The sequence below is a fragment of the Cyprinus carpio genome, chromosome A15 (genome assembly GCF_018340385.1).
Source record: "Cyprinus carpio isolate SPL01 chromosome A15, ASM1834038v1, whole genome shotgun sequence".
In the NCBI taxonomy this organism is placed as follows: domain Eukaryota; kingdom Metazoa; phylum Chordata; class Actinopteri; order Cypriniformes; family Cyprinidae; genus Cyprinus; species Cyprinus carpio.
In genome coordinates, this window is record NC_056586.1 from 12034341 (window position 1) to 12048017 (window position 13677).

The window sequence follows — 13677 nt, forward strand, 5'->3', positions numbered from 1 at the left end:
GTTTTTACAGACATTTTCAACCTCCCTCTCTCTCTCTGTGGTTCCCTCGTGCTTCAAAAAATCCACCATTTGTGCCCATACCAAAGAAATAAAATCACATGCTTCTGGAGGCCTGTTGCTCTCACACCCATCTTCAGTAGTGTTTTGAGAGATGTCTGATACATTGCTCATTTCTGCCTATTATTATGCATTGTTGAAAATACCAGTTGTGCTGCTTTACTCTACACACTGCTCTCTTTAAGTGGAGAACTGTTTGTGATATGTTCCATTGTCCAGACTTGGGACTAAATCTCTTCGATGAATAGAAAGTTCAAAAGAATAGCCCGCTCCTGTACTCCCTGTTGATGTAAGCATCCAGTCATCATATTCTTGCTGATAGGCTGTACAAAAACTGGCCCTGCATGACTTACATAAAAAATTGGTTTGTTTGTTATTTTGTAGTATTGTGGCTTGGGTGATAATTTTGTTTCTTGTGGCTGGTAACAAATGTGTTGCTATGCAGTATCAGTTACTTGCTCATGCTGTACAAAACTGGCCTGAAAGCTCTGAGAGCCCATGCCCCAATTCTGTCTGACATCTACACCATCTTAAGGTCGGAGGAACTGCACATCTCCCACATGGGATCTTTGGCAGCCCATCCCGCACTTTCTTTTTTGACACATACAGAAACATACAGCCATATGGTATATACACTTTAATGTAATTATAACTGGATTATTAGCACATTAATTGCTGTTGCCCAGGACTGGATGTGTATTGATACGCTAACTGTAAGTATGTCCAATAGTACACTGTGTGTACTGACTATATGTATGTGCATATTGCATCATGGTTATGTTTGGGGTGTTTTGGTTACGTAATATGTTTGCCTGGGGGGCTTGGAGATGATGTCTGTCTGAGATGATTCGACATGCTGTTAATGTATAACGGATATTAATAGAAATTTTCTTCGTTAGTTTGATCGATTTTTTTAATGTCTTTTAGAGATAACTCCCATGCTCATTTAAATTTGTTATGAATTTAAATATATTTTCTCTAATTATTGAATCTGTTTGTTATAGATTTTTTCTTGACTAATTGTAACATAAGTATAATTTTTTTTTTCTTTTAATGAGTTTTTAAGGTGGTTTTTGTCAAATTTAGTTTTTTATATATATTGTAGTTTGTTTTTTATCTAGATTAAGGCAACATTAACGTTTGTCACATGAGTATAAGATTACTCCTTTGCAGATTTGGAGCCATATACTAAGTATATATTAATGTATTTATGAATGTTTTATAGATAATACTCCTACTCATAAGGCGACAGGGATTTTTATCAAATGTAGTTTTCTTTTTCAGGTGTTTTAAAAGATTATCCGCAAGAAATTGTTATATAAGGCGAAAACTTTTTTTTTTTTTAAGTTATCCGCTCTGGATGTTATCGTTTCATGTATTTTGCACATAAATGGGAAAAGCTTTCATATGCATTTGTATTTATAGGGAAAAGCTTTCATATGCATTTGTATTTATAAACTTTATATAAATACATCTTCAAGGTCTCTGGGCAGAAAGAATGCATATGCAAGCATGCAGAGGAGAGTTTGGCAGCAGGGCCAGATGCCTCCAACTGACCTCATTCATCAGCACAACCTAAAGACTGATCAGCGCAGGCAGGCAGCTGAATGCATTAGTGATGTCATAGTGGTATTACGCATCATTGCTGCAGGGAACCAATGAGGCACAGAAGTGAGAGGAATGAGATCATGATCAGGGATAATATATGATCAGCTCTCTCTCTTTCTTCCATACTGTGCTCTTTGACACTGAATGTGGTGTGTGATGCATATCAAGCAGCTGTGGAATCATTCCTCCACGAATGGCTCCACCTGATGTGCCTAATGATGCAGGACTGCTAAATTGGCCTTAATGCAAAATGTATGGGGATTATTATTATTCATGGGATCTTTAGGCAATATAGGAGTAAAAACTGTGATTGCTTTGCTTGCCAAAAGGCATTTTCTTGCATATTTGATGAAATGATGCATACTGTGCATAGTATGCAATTATTTTCTTAATGCATGAAATACTTAGATGACCTAATTGCTAAACTGTGCAGTATACAACAGAGCAAATAATATCCCACAATGCACTGATACTGAATCAAATTTTTAATGACAAACATTTACATTATTATTAATAATATGTACTGTATAATACTATATATTGTAAAAATATATATATTTTTACTGTAAATATGTATATATCTATCAAAAGTTTGAGGTCAGCTAAATTTTCTTTGAAAGAAAAATGAACTTCTATTTATCAAAAAATCATGAACTAAAATGTATTATACAGCTTTTGATCAGCAAGTAGCAGATTACAATGATTGAATTAATATTAAATTTAAATGAAGGATCATGTGACACTGAACACTGGAGTAATGACTGCTGAAATTCAGCTTTGCCATCACAGGAATAAATGACATTTTAAAATATTATTACATATTAAAATAGAAAACAGTTATTTTAAATTGTAATATTTCACAATATTTTTGCTGTATTTTGCCACCTTGGAATTATAAGATTCTATTGCACTGAGTGGTTTTGAGATATTGAGCTTCAAAGTTTTTGAATTACATATACTTTGTAGATAGAAATTTTTTGTTTTATAAATAAAAAGTCCCAAAATGTACACAACTTTGAAAAAAAAATAATAATAATAATAATAAAATAAAATCACATAAAGTAAATAAATTGTAAATGATATTAGAATAAACTTAATTTTGACAAAAATGTCCGACAGAACCTTATTATTTCAAGGTGACAATTTCTAATCAAATAAATGCAGCCTTGGTGAGTATTAACATATATATTTGCAATGCATTTTTACAATGGAAAATGAAACTACTCACTGAATTAAATGTTTTTTTTTTTTTTTTTTTTTTTTTTTTACAAACTATTGTATCTAACATGCAATACTGCACTAAGCAGCAATCTAGTAATTTAAAACAGCCTCTGTTTTTTTAAAGAGCACCCACAGAGACATATAGCAGATGCTCTCTTTTCATCTTTGGGGCCCATATACAGCCCTTGGCAACTGGGGTGTCAGGATGGAGGGGGTAAAGCAGTAGGAGGGGTGTATGTATTGTGAAATAGGGGTGATGGGGGTAGGACATATTTTAATGATAATGTGGCACACTTCTTGTATGAAGTGATCCCAGTCTTAGATCTGCACAAAAGGACCCCGAACCCCACTGGTCCATGTCTATCAGACCATTTATAGGCAGAGGGTAGGTCACAAGCTGGCTGGTCCAGGGCCCAAAGGCACAGAGCCCCACCGCTCTGGCGTATGGGCCTCCACGTGTCTCTCTGCATGTGGTTTGCGTCACTGCTTTTGTTACTGGCTCCCAAGTGTATAATTTGTGCAGCCATCTTTAAGCATCTAGATTTTGGTAATTCTAGTGCACAAAACAATCATGTTAAAATATAAACAGGTTTTATTAAAGCAAATGTATAGCACATCTGATTGTGGTTTGTAAAGACCTGTAACAAACACCTGTAAGCATCTGACAGCTTTTTAAATCAGTGCTGGATATACTGGTATGTTAACACATCAGAGACTAGTCAATGGATTTAACTAGCATATGCCAACAAAGGCTAAACTAGGACTAAAACTTCAACAGCACACAATGCAAACAGATATTTGCATACAAGTTATTGAGTTTCAACTATTGGGAACATGTGTTTGCTCGGAAAATCAATAGTATGGCTCTAAGTTCATATTAGATAGTTCATGTAGCTGGCACAAGTATGATTAATCCTCTACCTAAAGATTTCCCAGCATTCCACTGGGGCTGTCTGGTGCAAACGGCTCTCTATATCGCTCTCTTGTGGTCGGAGGAGAAACCCTGTAGAACAGAGTCCAGTTCTTTGTGTGCCTTTATCATTTATCATAACAGGATTCTGCCTTTTACTTGAAGATATCCATTTACTCTATATGATCTTGTGTAAGTCAATAATAGAAAATAAAGCAGCATATTTGTTGTGGTCCTACTTTGTCTCATTGTGTAGTGCAATATCGCCACCCGGTGGTGTGAGATGGAAAGTTTTAGGAATGTTAAGCATAAAAATAATGCATCTCTGTTATTTGTGATGAAAGATATCTGGTATCCTTTGGGGAAAAAGAAGATAAAATAAAAAGAAGTTGCTTAATTTTATTAAATGTGTACTGTAATGTAAACTGTACTCTCTGATAATATAATACTAATGAAATTAAATTAGAAACATAAGTGCACTTAGAGTACACTTCATGACTGGTTCTTAACACACTTATGTATGCTTTAAAGAACTTTGTAAGTATGTCAAATTAAAATATTTTCTTTTAATAATAAAATAAATTGTAATAATATTTAAAGAAGTACAATTCTGATGTGTTGATTAATATATTCATTCATATTAAAGCATGTCAAGTACACGATTACACATTTACATTTATACATTCATCATCCACTTTTCAAAGGAACTTACTGTACTTAAAAACAACAAAAGCAATTTGTCAAAGAGCAATATTTGCCATGTACAAAGCAAGGTTTGGAGGATTAGGAGGCAAGATAGAGAAGAAGAGAAGAAGGCTGATTGAAGACATGCTGCAATGATCTGGATTGTTTGCAGAGGCTTAGTCATGCTGGCTGAAGGGCCTGTCAGTAGAGCACTGCAGTAGTCCAGTCTTAAAATGACAAAGGCTTGGACAAGGAGCTATGCTACACATTCAGGAAGAACCCGAATTTCCTAATTCTGTACAGTGCAAACCATCACAGTCTGTTGTTGAAATGTGGGTGGAAAAGCTCAGTTGGCCGTCAAAAAGTACCTCCAGGTTCCTTGCTGTCCTTGTTGGTGTTAGTGTTGTTGACCCCAGGTGCCCAGTAATGTTGTGGTCAACTGATGGGTTTGCAGGCCTTTCAAGGAGCTCTGTCTTCACAAGGTTGAGCTGTAGATGGTGCTCCTTCAGAGCAGAGATGTCCGAGCGGCAGACAGAGATACAGTGGAATCATCAGGTTGAAATGATAGATAGAGCCATGTATCATTTGCATAGCAGTGGTAGAAGAAGACATGTGTCTTTATGATCATTCACAGTAAAGTTGTGTAAATGGAGAAAAGAAGCGGTGCAAACACTGAACCTTGAGGCACCACAGTGATTAGCTGATGTGAATCATCCATCCTCTCCATAAAACCTTCAAAGATCTGCCTGTGAGCTATGACTGAAGCCACTGAAGTACTGTACCTGTGATGCCCAAGTCAGAAAGGTTGAACATGAAGATGTGGTGGTCAACAGTGTCAAAGGCAGCACCTTACTCTTTCTCTTAGATCATCTGAACCTGGCCTTTTGTCCATTCCTAGATCTTGGTTGCCTACTATAGATGTAAGGTCATTTTGAAGATGTTTTGAAATGTAGTTTAGATAATCTGGAATTAGGAATTTTTTTTGTTGTTGTTGTTGTTGTTGTTTTATGTTCTGTTTTGTACCTGTGAAATGTTCCTGAAATGTACTTTTTGTAAAGTGACCTTGAGCTGTGGTAAGGTGCTACATAAAACAACTCCTCGCCAGCTGAAGAGATTCATCAATGGTCATCAGGGAAGGGTCTGGAGTGTCTGCTTTTGAAGCTAGACTGGTTGTTGTAAAGTAGATCGTTCTGTGAGAGAAGGCAGAGACCTGATTGAACACAACTCTTTCAAGAGAATTTGACAGAAAACTGGAAGTAAGTGTTGGCTTTTTGAGCAATGGGGGTTACCCTAGCCTACTTAAATGTGGTAGGAAATCTGCCAGTAGTAATTGGTGTTTATGTTGTGAGTCAAAATCAGTAGCAATGCTGGTGAGATCTCCTGAAAATGGTCGGAGGGGACTGAGTCTAGGGACAAGTTGCAGGATGACTGGCAAATTGAAATGTACAGACCTCATTCTTTGTTGGAAGAGAGGAATATGTGTGAATGGAGGTTGGCTAGAGGTAAGTAGTGCAGAGAACTGGTTGCTGATGGTTGTCACCTTATTGGTGAAATAGCTGGCAAAGTCATCAGCAGTCAGAGAAGAAGTGGGAGGAGCTGGTTGGGTACAGAGTAGAAAGGAGAATTTATGAATAATTTGAGGTGTTGCTGATTTTGTTTTGGTAGAAGACCATAGTAACAGAAACACTATAGAAGAGATTGATACTTCACCAGAAGGGCAGCTAAGTCCATTTTCTCAGCAGCTCTGAGCATGTGGTTATAAAAAACATCTTTTAGCCAGGGACTGGAGGTGCTGCACATGCTAGCCTGGATGTGAGAGGACAGATGTTCTCAAGGCAGGATGTTAAGGTAGAGCATTGAGTGTCTGTGGTTTTATTGACATTGAGAAAAGAAAACTGGTCGGTGAGGGAGAGAAATGGAGAGACCACAGAGGAAAACCATAGGGAGAGAGAGAAGGTTATGGCAGTTATAGCAAAAGCAGACAAAGGAGGAGGCCATGGTGAGCCTCAAGGCAGAGTGACAAAAGAACTGGAGAAGTAGGAGAGATGTGGTCGAGTAATATGATGGTTGTCACGTTACGTGTTAGGATGAGGTCTGGTTCATTTTGGTCTGGGATGAGGTCTGGATCCACCTGCTTTTTGTGCTACAGGGGTGCGCCGTCTTGTGATGTTGAACGAGGCCAGCTAGGACAGGGGTGTCCAATCCTAGTCCTGGAGGGCCAACGTCCTGCAGAGATTATAGTAATCCTGAAGACCTTAATTACTTAGGGGAAGTCGTGGCCTAGTGGTTAGAGAGTTTGACTCCTAACCCTAAGGTTGTGGGTTTGAGTCTCGGGCCGGCAATACCACGACTGAGGTGCCCTTGAGCAAGGCACCGAACCCCCAACTGCTCCCCGGGCGCTGAAGCATAAATACTGCTGCTCATTTTACTGCTCATTTTGGTCTGGGATGAGGTCTGGATCCACCTGCTTTTTGTGCTATACTGCTCTGTGTGTGTGTGTTCACTGTTGTGTGTGTGCACTTTCGATGGGTTAAATGCAGAGCACATGAGTATGGGTCACCATACTTGGCTGTATGTCACGTCACACTTTACTTTGTTTAGGATGTGTTTAATTGATATTGGAGCTAAACTCTGCAGGACAGTGGCCCTCCAGGAGTAGAAGTGGACACCTCTGAGCTATGAAGTCAGTAACTTGAGGTTAGTTTAGGTGGATGTTGAAGTCACCAAGGATTAACAGTGATGTGCCATCTTCTAGAAAAGAGGAAGATGTCTAGTTGACCTGCCGGACAGAAGATGATGACAAGATAAAGTCTGACAGGATTAGTTGCAATAATGGCATGCTACTGCAGGGAGGAGAAAGAGGAGTGAATTTCCAGGTGTTGGTAATGAGTAGACCTGAGGGTATTAAACGGAAAACCAGAAAGTAGTAAAGAATAAAAAGTAAGAAATACTGAAATAGTGCAGCGTGCTGTGCTTTGTCAACACCAGGTCTTTACCTTACCTGGTCTTCACACAAAGAAGTCTTTAAACAAGCGCCATTGCTTTCGCTTCAATAATATTTGCTAATTGTAATTTTAACTGTAGTATGTTATTCAATATTCCATTTAAAGGTAATATATTTTGAATGCACTAACTTGCAATTTGATCATTACAAATGTGTAATTACAAATATATTTAAATACATAAAATACAAGTTAATTAAGTCAAGTCAACAGAAATTACATTAAAGTATATTTTAGTTTTCTAGTTCTACTAAATGCATTTAATATACATTTAAACTACAATACATTCTTATTTAATTGCAAATAACATGCAATAAAGAGTATGAAAACATCACATTCAGATATATTCTTTTATATTTTAGAAAGGAAAAAAGGAAACTACAATCTTCTACAAATGAATCAAATATGACTGTTATGAGTCAGTATGAGTACGCACAGAATGCAACACAATAATATGCAAAGAGTAACCCGGATGCCACATGAAATCGACAGTTCAGGAGGCAAAACAGTTGGCCATGCCACGTGGAAGACAAAGGGTATTTTATATGCAATCTTATATGCACATAATGCAGAATGAAAAGTTATTTTCTATGGAAAATTTAAACCGAAACCTACAATATTACAGTGATGAACTTCCTTCATTGCTGAATGGTGTGTTGGTGAATTTTGATAGTGTTTGAAAGCGTGTTTAGCATTAGCCTGTGTGGCTAGGTCTCGTGGGCAAGGCGAATGTTTGTGTTTTGGTTTTAAAAACCTGATGTCATCATCATATTGTGGAGGACAGTGATGGAACAAAAAGATCAGTGTTACTATTTGGTTAATGTCATTGTAAGTTTCTGGTCAAGTCCTTTGCCTAATCAAATATGTTTTAGATGGGATGGAGGACAGGCACATCCAACAGATCAGAGCACAGTGCAATCAGATAAATATCGAATCAGTAGGGGCTTCTGGATTGTTTAGCATGAATTTTGGATTGCTAAGGTCATGCTTAGGAAATGTTTAGTAATTGGAATAATTCTTGAGTCTAAAAATATTTAGCTATATCCTCTGGTTCGCCTTTTTTAAACTTTCATTTTTTTTCTTTTCAGGTCCCAGTCCAATGTGAAGACACTGTATGTTTGTTTTGGTTTATTAAAATGTAGAATGAAATATCTGCTTAAACACTTGCAAATTTTAGATAATGTTTGAAACTCTTTGGATTTTTGTTTTGTGTGTGGGTGTGAAATTTTGGTTTTTTGTTGTGGTGTTTTTTTTGATGAAAAATTCTTTCCCTTACGAAGGTGCAATCCATTTGTGACTGGGTCATATCACAGGTAAATCAGAGTCATGTTGTATTATAAAGACATTTGGTTTTTAGCCTTTTGAATGAGTTATTAGTAATTAGTTGAATTAGCTAAATTAGTTATTTCCCTCAAAATCATTTGTAGGGGACGAGTTCCTGGGCAGAATCAGGATACTGGTAGGTACATTTATTAAACATTCTGCTTAAAAAGGGTTCGTTCACCCAAAAAGGAAAGTTTTGTCATTATTTACTCAACAGTGTTGTTCTAATGTTGTGTCAAGACTTGATAACAAAAAGGCTATTTTCTTCATGTAGGCGTGTCTCCAGGATTCATAGCACCTGATGGCATGGGCGGCAATGGCCAAGAGCTGATGAACAGAGATGAACGCTATAAAAAAGAGAAGCGTGTGCATCCAAAGGGAAAGAAGAAAAAGGTTAAGAGAGGCGAGAACACAGCTTCACCATTAAAGAGGAAAATCATCCAGTCAGCATCTGACAGTAACGAAATGTGATTTGATTAATAAGATAAATAACACCTATTTTCTTGTTTAAAGTGATAGTTCACCCAAAAATTCTTTCATTAATTACTCACCCTCATGTTGTTTCAAACCCGTAAGACCTTTGTTCACCTTTGGGACACAAACTAAGTTATTTTTGATGAAATGCGAGAGCTGTCTGACCCTGAATAGACAGCAACGGAACTATCACGTTCAAGCCCAGAAAGGTAGTAAGAACAATCATTAAAATAGTCCATGCGGCATCAGTGATGGACAGCGTTGCTGTCTATGCAGGGTCAGAAAGCTCTCGGATTTTATCGATAGCTTAGTTTGTGTTCTGAAGATGAATGAAGGTCTTACAGGTTTGGAACGACACAAGGGTAATTAATTACAGAATTTTCATTTTTGGGTGAACTGTCCCTTTAACGTAGCATACACACTGCTTTTCTATAAGCTTAAGCAGCACTTAAAAGCTTTATAAACTTTGAATCTATAACTCTAACTTTCTGTACTCTTTAAATAAATTCTTTCAAAAGGACAATAAAAGCTGTCATTCATTATCGTAAATGGAAAAGACTGTCATCATAATTAAAGAGCTGAAATGAAATTTCTGTCATCATTAACTCACTCACACAAGGGTTGATTAATCTTTGAAACATAATATTTTAAATTAAACCTGAAAGGTTTCTGTCCCTCCAATAAAAGCCAAAGTAACCAAACCTTAAAAATATCCACAAACTTCGCTTCACAAGACATGAAAGTGAGTAAATGATGACAGATTGACATTTTTTGGTGAACTAGCCCTTAAAAAACTGATGCTATACCATACAAAGTGCCAGCAAAACAAAGAGTCTGCAAAATACACACATGAAATCTGGAAGAACGCTTTCTGTTTTCATTCTGTCTCATCATGTCTGTATTGCTTCCTCTCTTCTCTCAGCTCTGGAGTCAACTTTTATTAACCTGTCAACTAACTCTCACAATGACCTCTAGTGGTCAGTACATACAGTAGATCAAGCAATACAAGTTTCTGCAAACACATTTGCAGTCCTACAATAAGTTTTGCTTAAAATCACATACATTGACTTCTAAATGGTTTGGATGTCAAATAGTTTTCAGAATTTTTTATTTTTTTTGCTTGGGTGGCATTTGAAATCAAAGTGAAACTAACTAAAAGAACTAAGAGAGCAAAACTCACTCCAAGCTACACTAATTAAAACATTATTTGATGATGATAGATCTGTATTTTCAGAAATTATATAAGAATATCTGTAATAGAGATTAAATATCTGTAGTAAACATGCAAAGATCTGCACAGATTGTGTTTCAGGTCATAACCAGTCAGCTGAAAAGCCTTACTTGCATAACCAGTCAGCTGAAAAGCCTTACTTGCATTAGTCATAACCAAAATCATAAATACAAATGGAAAAACAAGCCAGAGAAACTGGTTTTGAGGAACGAAAACAGAAGCTGTAAGAGTCCCTGCCCTTTTATTTGCATCAGCGGAAACTATCTGCTGTTTAAATCATTTGTGACTGGAAGAGTACTGGGAACATTTCAAACAGCACTGTTCATTTTACGCTGGTTGGATATAAAGAGTTTAAGATTACATCAGGCTGATAGAGCAAATGTTTTTTCCTGTATGTCTGAGAGGATGCATCAACAAATTCCAAACCATAAAGAGAGGATCAGGGGAGACCAGCATGGAGCAGACATCTATAGTGAATGGACATAAATTAAGTGAACTTTCTAAAATCGAGTGAACTTTTTACAAGTTTACAGGAGAAAAACAAATTCTGTTCTGTATAAACTAAAATGTTAGGTATAAGCTAAACTCTTAAACAGGAATGGAAGACTGTCCAGACCCAGCTACAGAATGAGAACTTCCAGATTCGTGGACGTGACACAGAAGGTAGGACAAAACTCAGTGCCAAATACTTCTTATTAATTTTGTTGCATTAGAATATGAGAAGACAGCATAGATTTTTCCTTTGTGTTCTAAAACAATGTATATAATGTCATCTGTGGATTATAAGCAAAACTTTTAATTTGGATGACTCGATACGTATGATGTCACGTTGCTCGTGACCTAAACCTACTTCCGCGCAAAGTGAAAACAAGAATGGCCTTTGCAACTGACCAAAACGAAAAGGTAAAACTTTAATATAACCATGTAGTCCTAAATGTTTTTTTAGGCCTGATGCAAATCTTTTCTTAAAGGCATTTAAGGAAATAAACTGTCTTTTACCGGTAGATGATTTCAGTGTCTCACATGGCGCACGCATTGACCCTGTTTGTCAACGTTTTCTGTTCAATGCACAGCTGAGTTGATCGTTTTTAGTCCTTGTGTAATGATTAAAATGATTCGTTTTTAGTCCTTGTGTAATGATTAAAATGATTGCATTATATGCTTGTCTTCTCTACCGCTGTTTCTGAGGCCTGATTCATGGAGCCATTTTGTTTGTTTGTTATAGTCAAGACGATGGGGTTAGACACATTGGTTAAATATCACATGGTTTGAGTCAGTAGTGATAGTTGAATCAGTCATCTCTTTGTCATTCTGGCTTTACAAAACTACTGTTATGACTGGAGATCCACTCTACTAACCAGCATCAATTTCACTCGGATGGGTTAAATGCAGAGCACAAATTCCCAGCATGGGACACCATACTTGGCAACATGTCACGTCACTTTCTGTATATAAAGCTAGTGCAAAATTATTGTTAATAATCATAAAACCTCCACAAAGACCAATCCATTTGGTTAATTTCTTTATATATATATGTATATATATATATATATATATATATTGTGTGTGTGTGTGTGTGTGTGTGTGTGTGTATGTGTGTGTGTGTGGTATATATATATATATATATATATATTTTTTTTTTTTTTTTTTTTTTTTACTTCTGTAGTAAAGTATCCCAATGTACATACTTCAAAACATAGCATTAGAATTATAATATTTTTAGATGGCAAAAAACAAGCATGTGCCTTTCTAAGAAAATGAAAACAAGCATGTGCCTTTCTAAGAAAATGAAAATTCAATTTTGTAAGGTACCTATTTTATTTTTATTATCCATTCATGTTTGTTTGTTTATTTATGATATGATGTCTTGGATGATGTCAGTGTGTCTTTGTTTTATACAATTAAATTGTGCCTGTATTCTTAAGGGCCTTACATATTACCAGGTTTTGGCAATAGTGAATTTTGAACAAAATCCAGTCCATTTCAGTTGGAAAACACATGCAATAGTGAATTTTGTGACATCTAAACAATAGTGAATTTTGTGACTTCTAAAGTCCAAGAAAACACATGTAACATTAATTTATTTTAATTTTTTTGCTTTTTAGTTAGGTATTGTTTGTGAGGATTTGAATTTTTTGGATTTGTGTATTTGTGTTTTTTTTTAAGGTTTCGGTCCAGTGTCGGGATAACCCATATGGATTTAATGGTGTGGTGGTGTATGGGGATGAATCCTACGGCATGACCTTAGGATATATCCCAGATATGACTGGCTACAATCAATACCTAACTAGGTAGGTCTATAAAATTAACTGAAAGAAATGAATCCGATGCAGGCTACTCTATTAGCCACCCTAGTACCATCAAGCATTGCAAACAGTTCTCATTTGTTTAAAGGAATATTTCCCCTAAAAATGAAAATTTGCTGAGAATTTACTCATCCTCAGGTCATCAAATTTGTAGATGAATTCGATTCTTCATCAGAACAGAGTTTGGAAATGTAGCTTTACATCACTTGCTCAACGAAGGATCTTCTGCTCATTCAGACGGCACCCATTCACTGCAATGTTATGGACAGAGGACGCATATTTTTGCTTAAAGCAGTTTGAAGATAAAAACATCTTGACAGCTTTTCACTTCATAAGACATGTGACTAATGAGCTGGAGTGTGGATTATAGTAATGTTTTTATAAGCTGTTTGGACTTTCATTCTGACGACACCCATTGACTGCAGAGGATCCACCTTTGAGCAAATTATGTAATGCTAAACTTCTCCAAATCTGTTCTGATGAACAAACAAACTCATATTTTCATTTTTGGACGAACTATTCCTTTCCAGGCTTTAGGGTGGGTTACACAGTACGCTATAAAGCTAGGTGTGAAGTCTATGCCAGTTCATACTTATTTGTTTTCTGAACCTTTGTTTTCCATAAAATTTACTTTTTTGAGTGAACTTAATTAATTTATTTATTTTCTATTTGCAACAGACGTGGAAATGACTTCAGTGCTGGAGTCGTTAATGCAGACGATCTCAATGATGGTAAGATTTTCATTTATTTATCAGTTCATTTCCTAATGACTTAAGAAACATCATCTAACGAGCTCTTAAATTAGTCATTTCAAGTGTGCCATATGTCTGTTCACTGTTTATTTGTAATGAACACTTTATC

At 36.3% G+C, this 13677-nt stretch overlaps 1 long non-coding RNA gene across 1 annotated transcript; it reads left to right on the forward strand.

The window, feature by feature from the left end:
- The first annotated feature begins 8722 nt into the window (after nt 1-8722).
- Nucleotides 8723-9799, forward strand: LOC122147853. Its single transcript, XR_006161857.1, has 3 exons — nt 8723-8795; nt 8910-8941; nt 9080-9799. It is a non-coding gene; the product is annotated as an uncharacterized LOC122147853 (long non-coding RNA).
- Nucleotides 9800-13677: the final 3878 nt, after the last annotated feature.